The sequence below is a fragment of the Echinops telfairi genome, unplaced genomic scaffold (genome assembly GCF_000313985.2).
Source record: "Echinops telfairi isolate 266 unplaced genomic scaffold, ASM31398v2 ScPeMD7_7469;HRSCAF=8507_0, whole genome shotgun sequence".
NCBI classification, from domain to species: Eukaryota; Metazoa; Chordata; class Mammalia; order Afrosoricida; family Tenrecidae; genus Echinops; species Echinops telfairi.
Window position 1 is genome coordinate 92937169 of NW_022111372.1, and position 9265 is coordinate 92946433.

At 50.0% G+C, this 9265-nt stretch overlaps 1 protein-coding gene across 3 annotated transcripts in view; it reads left to right on the forward strand.

Moving 5' to 3' along the window:
* Positions 1-9265, forward strand: part of FGF1 (fibroblast growth factor 1) — a 129887-nt gene that overhangs the window by 15561 nt on the left and 105061 nt on the right. The window contains exon 1 of one of the 3 annotated variants that reach the window (XM_045284893.1): positions 2444-2859. The exons of the other annotated variants lie outside the window; for them this stretch is intronic. The gene's annotated coding sequence lies outside the window, so the exon portion shown is untranslated. Of the gene's footprint in view, positions 1-2443; positions 2860-9265 lie in introns of those variants that run through there. 3 annotated transcript variants of the gene reach the window in all.

Below are 9265 nucleotides of genomic sequence, written 5' to 3' on the forward strand. Positions count from 1 at the left end.
ATTTTTCAAACTCATGTTTGGATGGCTGATAGCACCTCCCTCATTTTTTTTCTTCACCTCTTGAATGTAGTCAAATTGTTTTCTTTTCATGTCCCTTTGTATTCCCAGAAACAAAAAGAATTGCACAGAGCGACGTCAGGTGAGTCAGGTATGTGGGGCAAGAGAGGCATGCTGCTTTTTGTCAAAAACTGGCGCACTGAGATGGCTGTGTGAGCAGGTGCCTTGTCGTGATGGCAAAAGCAGTCCCCCAGGGTCTGCCACAAATCAGGCCGTTTTGATTGCACACTGTCACGCTATCATTTCAGACCCTCTCAGTAGAAAGCTTGATTACCAGTTACACTAACTCAGTGTGAGTTTCGTGATGCTCACCTAGCTGGGGAGGGGGGAGAAGTAGCAGATATCTGCTCTGCCCAGCAAAATTCCAGTACCCCATTGTACCCTCTCACATCATCTCTCTTCTATACACACACATTAACTCACTCTCATATACATACACACACACATACACGCTCTCTTGCAAATATAACACATATACCTGGCGGGATTCAAATAATTTCACCGGTTCACTGCCCTAAGGATTACTTTAAGTATTTAAAAAAATACTGAAAGTCACTTTATTACTTCATACAGTTAATACTTAAATAAGAACAATAAGAGAGGTGCAAAAACTAGGTTATGTGACAAGAAAACGTTTTAAAATATTAATGAAAAATATTACATAATACTTGATAGGAAACAATAAACCTGTTATTGTAGATATTTCCGTGTTGCTTCTTGATTGGCATCCTAGCTTGCAATACTCTTCACCCTTACTGTGCATCACCAGCTGTGTGATTTATCCGCAACCATCTTTTCATGGTAGGAGTGGGATCCCATTCCTCTAGAGGTAGACCAGTCAGACAAGAATCACTGTGCTTGCCAAGTTAGAAACAGGTGATGTCTTTTCTCTGAATAGGTTATGTTCATCTTTGAAAAAACTCTTTCTGCTTCTGCTGTACTTACAGCAATGGTTCTGACAATATTTTTAGCTCTTTGAACATTTTCAGGAACTGCATAATTCACTCATAATATCTCTTGGGAATTTGGCACATAACACACAGCTGAAACAAGTGTCAGTGTGCCACCTCTGGATAGGTTATGTTCTTTGGCACTTTTGGCACTTTTCCTCTTGATGGCCTATGCTTGTTTACTGAATAACAAACACAGGGGAATAAAAATGTAGCGTTTCATTAAAAGAATAATGAGTTTTCTGAAATGAATCAATAAATAATGCATAGTTCCATCTAATTTTTATACACATGGATTTTATACACATGACCATAGGCATTTAGAATATGCTTTTGCATAAGTGAAAGTTAAAAGAGTTATAAAATTAAAACAATAAGGAGTAAGGAATGTAAATTTGTGATTTCCATCTTAGAGAGAACTCTGATTACAAGTGCCCTTTTAACAAATGGCTCATCAAACTCAAAAAAAAAATTAGATACTGTTTCTGCTGAGCCCATGTGAACCAGCTGAATCCCACCACCGGTACACTCTCACACAGTTTTTCACACACCATTCTCTCCCATATGCATGCACACTCTTCCTTACACATCACTCTCTCACATACTTTTGTGCACTCACATACATAGATATACTCTTTTACATATACCCACACACGTTCTCACCATTCTGTCTCAGACGTTCACTTTCTCACACTCACACACACATACATACTTTCTTTTACATTTTTCACATGTAACTAATCCTCTATGCATTGTTTTCCACATGCATTCTGAGTCTCTTACACACAATTCTCACACACACACACACACACACACACATCCTATATTCAATTGCCTGCATAAGGAGCCACTCTCCATCAATTATAGGAAACTATAATCTTTCCCTTTGGTCTCTTCAAAGGCACCTCCTGATCCACATCCTTTCAGTTCAACTTCGTTCCCACCTTCTCGCCAAAGAGTTATTTGTACAGGCAGCTCCCGCCCTCTCTGCTGTCCTCTGGTCACTGGTCCATGAGCATGCCCAGCTCCGCTGAAGAAGCCCCTGCTCTGGATCTGGGTCACCTGATCTCTCAGGGACAGGCTGGAACCTGGGTGAGGAAGCCCAGGCACGTTCTCCAACCCTCATATGGACTGACTGTGCAAAATGCCTTGAAAGTTTTGGCTGTGGGAAATAGGTGCACACACACACACACACACACATTCTGCTGTACACAGACACCGGCACCCCTGGGCAGGGATGCCAGACAACTGAACAGAAAAGGACTCCTTTTCATCCAGCAGCCTTCTGATTCCTGAGGAGCCACGACCTGCTGTTTCCCTGGCAACCGAGCCCTCAAAATAAACAGGATTCTGCTCAGACGGGCCAGTAGTCCCTTCAGCTCAGCCATTTGCCCAAGACAAACCACGCTACAGCAACACTCAGAGCAGTTGCTGCCACTGTCTGCTTCTCTGCCACTGTCTCGGCTTCACCCCCGCTGGCCACCTCCCACCTCTGCTTCTCTGCGCTCGCCATTGGCTGTCCAGAGTGGGGGGCCTGTAGGGCTCTGTGTGTGTTCCTGTGGGTGGGGTCGATGTGGAGGCAGGTCCCTCTGCAGATAAATAGGGGCCAGTGATAGACCCAAAGACGGCCATCCTCAGCTCACCAGCCTGCCTCCCTCCTGCCCACTCAGCCCTCTGGGACTGGGAGCTGGCGAGGTGGCAGTGTCTGGAGGCGGGCCAGCAACCTGAGGTGCATGCCACAGCCTGTCGCCTCTCCCTGCACACAGCTGAGCCGCAGGAAAGCCGGCCCGAGGCAGCGGCAACCTTCCGACTGACAGTGACGACTTGCCCCTGCCAGCGAGAGAGGACAGAGGTAAGACCCTCAGCCTCCGAGCTCCGAGCTCAGTGGCTTCCACTAAGAATCAGGGAACCAGCTCTGGGGAACAGAGAGCAAGTGTTACCTGGAGCTGAGCCTGAGTGAGTGAGTGAGTGAGTGAGTGAGTGAGTGAGTGAGTGAGTGAGTGAGTGAGTGAGTGAGTGAGTGCGTGCATTTCCCCACTCCTGAGGGCAAGGACGTGGTGATGACGTGAAGCGCTAAGGGAAATGTAAAGGGCGCGTAGCAGGTGAAAGGGATTAGAACTGGTGCTGCCGGGGAGTGAGGCCCGGGAAGTTCCCTCTGGCTCCACTGAAGCTGTGTGCACACTGCTCTGTGGACAGGCCTGCTGGTAGCATGTGCATGTGAAAATACACTGAGATTTTACAAGACCGAGCCATCGTAATGCCCGTTATCCCCACCGTCCCCACCCGGTGAGGATGGGTCGGAACGAGCTCATTAAAGTGCTGGGGGTGGCCCTCGTGGCTCTGCAGACTGGCTGGCGTTATCTTGTGGTGTCAGCCATGGAAATTCAGTCACCTCGGAAAGCCTGCCCACTTGGTTGGTGCTATTCGATGCTATAAGGTTGGCTCTGAGCCCTAGCAACCGGATGTCTAAAGCAGAAGGAAACGCTGCCTGCTCCCGTGCCAGCCTCACCCCGTAGGTGTCTTGGAGCCCATTGTTGCAGCCCACTTGGTAGGCACCTTGGCTGATGCAAGTCCGGCTGAAGTAGAGGACGATGTGCGTGTATCCGCTCAAGGTTTAGACGGGGTTATTATTCAGACAACCCCACTGGCCGCCTGGGCTGCTCCCACCCTTCTCTCCGGGACTTCTTTGAAGATAACTCCACCTTTCAGTGCCCCGCGGAGAGGTGCCAACAGACGAGCCAGAAGGACTAAGCACTGGGCACATTCTCGGACAGAGATGCCATGCACGCCCACGTGACCACAACATGCCCAAATTACGCAAGGTTTCAAGAGAGGAGTTCTTGAGAAATTCAGACCTCTAGGTGCTGGGATGGAAATTCCAGGCATGGAATCAAAGACCCAGAGGGAAACCCACCTTGCCTCTCATGCCCAAGAGCCCACCCTAGGTCATTACAGAATCCAAACCTCAGTGCTGACTAGCAGAGTTTCAAGTCCACCCCACTTCCTCTCTCCCTTTCCACTTTGGTAGCCAGCCCGTGTTCCACCTGCAATAGGGATGCGACGGTGTTCGATGCAGGGGCACAAACACCAGTGCGATGATCCACGTGCCCCGGCAGAGGATGCGCCAAGCCTCGGTTCTGATGGCTCCCCTGAGCATGAGCCAGCCAGCCAGTGGTGGCGACGTCAGAGGACTGGGCCTGGCTTTGGAAGTGATGTGCAGAGAGGGGCTGGGGGCCCGTTTCCTGGGGCGACATGGCTGTGTGATCAAGGGTGGATTTTGGTGGAGACGCTGATTCACAGGCACAAATTCCTTTTTGTTCCTTGGGGCTTCTTTGTGCGGGTTGGTCACTGAGGGCTGCCAAGGAAATGCCTCTTTGGAGACTGCATGCCTCCGGAGGCAACAACACCAGAGCTACTGCTCAGGTCAGCTGGCTGGTGTGGGAGACTTTCCTCAGCCTTCCACCCTGCCATTTGGGGCACTCACGCACGAAGCACTTAAGCAAGACCAAAGTGAACAGAGAAAACAATCCGTGTCATTCAGACGTCCTCGGAATCTGATGTGCCCATTGGCACGTGTGGCGCCTTAGCAGGCCCGAGGACCTGAGTGGTAGAACCCTTGCCTTCCATATGGGATCCCCAGCCACCGCATCCAAGCACAGCCACCATCTGCCTGTCAGGAGGCCTGTGCGATGCTACTGAACAGGCTCCATTAGAGCTTCCAGACTAAGATGGACTAGGAATAAAGGCATGGTGCTCTACTGCCCCCAAATCAACTGATGAAGACCCTTTGGATGATGACAATCCAATCCCATTGTGTAGGGGTCACCGTGAATCTGAGGCAGGCTTGATGTCAGCGAACGACAGCAACCGTAGGGGTGTGGCTGTGCACGTGAGTAACATTGACCATGATGCTAATGTCCCCCTTGGAGATGGTGGGTGCGCGTTCATACGCTCTATCAGCTATTACGGGTTGTGAAGCTGCCGGGGGTTAAGTTTGTCCAGTGGAGGGCACACGCATTACCACTTTGCAGGCACTGTAGGCCTAGTGCAACACCCCCTCGATTTAGGCTCCTGGAAAAATGTCCTTTGTAGTCATCTGTGCCACGGACGGCCCTGCTTTAGGTAAATCTAACACCTGGACATGACACATAAGCGGTGGAGGAGCATTTTTCCGTAGGAAAGGATTTACTGAATGAACACTTGTTCATTGGGCAATTAGGATACGTCTCATGGTCATGAGCCATGACCTGACTGCCTTGGGGAAGCTGCAGGACCAATATTGTAAACTCCTCTAGCACAACACCTGTGTCCCAGTCAGGACTCCAGGCCTGGGAGTCTTACCGCTGACTACATTATATTGTTTTGCCACTGACCATGTGCATGTAACAGGGTTTTTGTTTTCTTTTGCTTTGCCTCCCATGTCCTTCTAAATGCTATGTATCCCAGAAAACCCTAGGATACCATTAGGACCTCGTGCTAATGGTCCTTATGATCCAGATGATATGCCTCTGTAGTTGTCCTTGTCCCAGTTAAGACTTAATACATACTCTCTTTATTAAACAGAAAAAGAATGTGTCCCTCTCAAGGTATGATTGGATCTAGCCAGTCAGTCACAGAGAAAGGAAGGGTGTTTGGAGGGGCAGTTATCAGAGACCAGGGCTGGCTCATGGGATGTTGGACCCACCTGGACCGTAGAGGCGTTGAAGACGTAGGAGAGAGAGCGGCCATCTGGGCTGAGGGCAAAAGGGAGGGGAGAGGGGGTGAAGGAATCACAGTCATCTTAGTTGCTAAGCTATACTACTTCAGAGGCAGCATGCCCTAGCGGTGATGCGCATCGAGTCTGCAGCCAGGCTACCTGGGTTCAAATGCTGACTTATTTATTAGTCGGGCAAACTTTGTTTTTCAGTTTCCTCATCTTTAAATTGTCACATGCCTGGTCCATCATGCCTGGAACAAATTCTGCATATACTCAAGTATAATCCGACCCGAAAATCAGCCGAGGCACCTAATTTTACTGCATAAAAAAATGTGCTGAAAAACTCGGCTGACGCACAAGTATACGGTACTTGCTATTAGGACAGGAGTGGAACAGTGGGTTTTGAAGAGGCTGCTACCAAGTCCATTTGCTCCAAAGTCCAAAATGACGTGCTGTGAGTGGCCGCAGTGCCACCTCTTGCCTGGCACAGTGCTATGAGCACTCAGAAATAGAGGAGCTTCTGTAGTCGCCAGAGTTTCTCAGGTCCTTACTATGGGCGCCGCTGTGCTAAGCCGCAGCGCTCCCCGAATCCTCACCACCACCCCTCTTCACAGGGCTGTGACAGACGCAGGCTGTGCTTGGCACTCCTGAAGTGGCGTCTGCCTGAAGCCACCCTGCTTCCCTGTGGTAGATTAAGCTTCACACCCAGGTGGCCCAGCGTGACTGTCTGATCTACATCAGTATGCCCTGCGTGCGTGTTGGGGTGTCACTAGAGCAGCCCTGAGAGGCAAGAGGAATTCATTGACAGGAATTGAGCTAGAAGCGGTGGCTGAAGACCCCAGAAATTAGGTTCAGGTTTGAAATTTCCACCCACGGGTGGCTGGACCTTTGCTGGACGCAGGGTCGAATCACAGGTTTGAGGCCCGTGCATAACATTCAAGGATGGTGCTTTGAGGAAGTCCGTCCTTCATCCAGGCACCCAGGAATAGGTGGGTCTCAGATTTCTCTAACCTAGAAGCAATGTGCCCAAGAACAGAGACAGAGGCTGCTGGGCCAGACTCCTGGCACCCCTCAATCCCAAAGGTCTTACGGGGTCAGGATTAGGTGACCCCCATGGAGAGATATTGCAGATCTGCATGTTGGAGTGTGGTGAACAATACAGAAGATTTGGCTTGACGATGCAGCCCCGCTCCTCCCTGCGCTTCGAGCAAGATCAACAGAGATCTGCTTTGTGCATCATTGTGCAAGGTTTCATCGCTTTGTCCAAATAATAGGATAACGGGAACAAATGTGAGGATAGTGCCTGCCTTGCATCGGAGCTGGGCTGATGGGGTGGGGGTGGGAGGGGGAGGTGGTGGTTAGTGACAGGGAACACTGTCCTTCCTCCTGGGGTCTGTGATCTGGCCCAGTGGCTCCAAACTTCCATGTGCGTGAATATCATAGGGTGGTGTGGGTTTAAGGGGAAAGAGGGAACACCACAAAACATCACAGGTTTGGTAGGCGCAATTGTACAGCGATAATAAGTAGAGATTATAGTAAAGTCATAGAGAGCATGAGAGTTAAAGGATGGAGTCAAGTAATGGAGTCAGACACAATTCATGGTCGCATAGCTCACCTCAGCCCCGCTTGATGGTCCTCGTGGAGGGGGCTTAGCCGTCAGAGAAGCCACTGCTTCATCCTCCTTAGTCACCTTCTCCAGCCACCCTCCCGAAAACCAGGGAGCCTCATTATTTATTGCTAACCATGCATCATAGAGTCATACATCACAGAAAGGGGCAATACAATTCATTCTAGAACAAGTTTGATCACTCTAATGTCTCATATAATAAAACAGACAATTACTATTCTGGGAAGCATGCAAGTTCCCTGATAGTGGACAATAACCTGACTCACCAGGAGGGGTATTAACATAGGGGTATTAACATAAGCAATACAATCAATAGGAGGGGAATCACCTAGGGGTGTGCCCTCATTGGTTGTGGCATAAACAGTGGTGTCTGCGTGATCTAGACAGCTGATAATGACTAACTAACCTTGGTCATCCTTGGGCGGGTTTGCCCTCTCTGGTATTTCCTGCAAGTGAACAGACCACCATTATCCTTATCAGAAGGGAGTGGGTCTTATTTAGGGTGAGTCAGACTAATAGTCTTAGCCACTATAGATGGCTGATGTTAAGGAGAATAACCTCTGACCTACTTTCGCTGATCACCTATTGTACAGTCACTCTTAAGCAGCTAAGCCTGGTACATATTTTGGGGAGACAACTTAAGAGAAATTCTTCTGTTCCTCACAGGGTGGTGTGTATAACCCATCAGGTTTTGGGTTTCTGGGTCCTACCCACAAAAGTCCTGACTCAGGCAGGCTCGCCAGGGCCCAGGAGTCTGCATTTTCCAGGTGGGACCCAGGTGATTCTGGCGCCACTGGTCCACACACATACAAGGCAGGAAGCTCAGCTCTGCCTGCTACTCTGGGTGCTCTTCATGCTGATGACAGAGAACTTGGAGCTGTGTGGCCTGCATCAGGGCAGCTGCCCTCTTCTCTGTCATCATCCTTGAACTGAATTACCATTTCTCCTGGCCTAGATCTCTACCAGGTCCAGTCACCATAACCATGGGACCGCACAACACTGGGTTCTTATGATGTGTCAGGTGCAGGGCTCAGCCCTTCCCTTAGCTGTTCTTTCATTCAACCTTCATAGCAATCTCCTAAATGAGCCACTATTATTACCCACAATTCACAAGGGCAGGACAAGGCCCGTCCTATGAGTGAGTGGCTGAGCAGGGGTTGGAATTCAGGATGAACAGATCACCAGACCCCAGAGCATCTAGGGCAATCCAAGAGAGTATTCGGAGTTCCTGTTGGCTCATCCTTTCCTTTCTCCTTCTAGGGTATCCTTTTCCCATTCACATTTCCATCCCACCCCCCATTCCCAAATGGTCACATCCTTTCTTTGCTATTTTCATCCCATTCAGTGAGTCAGAGAGGGCTTGGGTGATGGTCAGATGGAAGGTGGGGGAGACCCTGTGGGCCCCGACTTTGAGGTGATCTAGTTGCAGGCCAACGCCTCATGCCAAATTAGGACAACTTGCTTCCCTTCAACTAGGAATGCCTCTCGGTTAGTTAAAGCAGTGCTCTGGGGAGCCCCAGGGCGACCCAAGGTCCAAGAGGGAAGAAGGGAGGAATCAACAGGGCGAACAGCGCAGAGGGAAGGGGAAGTAAAGACACCAGGCGACCAGAGGTGGGAGAGCAGGCGCTCCAGTGTCGTTCTCTCATCCGCTGACACTGTTGGAATGTCTGCCGTGGGACAGGCGCTGCGGCTACCAGGGGGACTTCATGAGAGTTCAGGCCTCCAAGAGATACAGACACCAATCAGTAGGCACTCTCTTGAGTGCGCCTTTGGATGTTTATGGTGGGGGACCTTCCTTTGCATGGAGGTCTGCAAAGTGGCCCGCAAGGAGGCGATGCGTGGGCTGAGATCTGAGGGTTCGCTGGTGTGCCTTGGGAGAGGGCAGAATGCTTCGGGCAGAGAGAAAAGCACATGTAAGGCTGTGTGCCCCAGTGA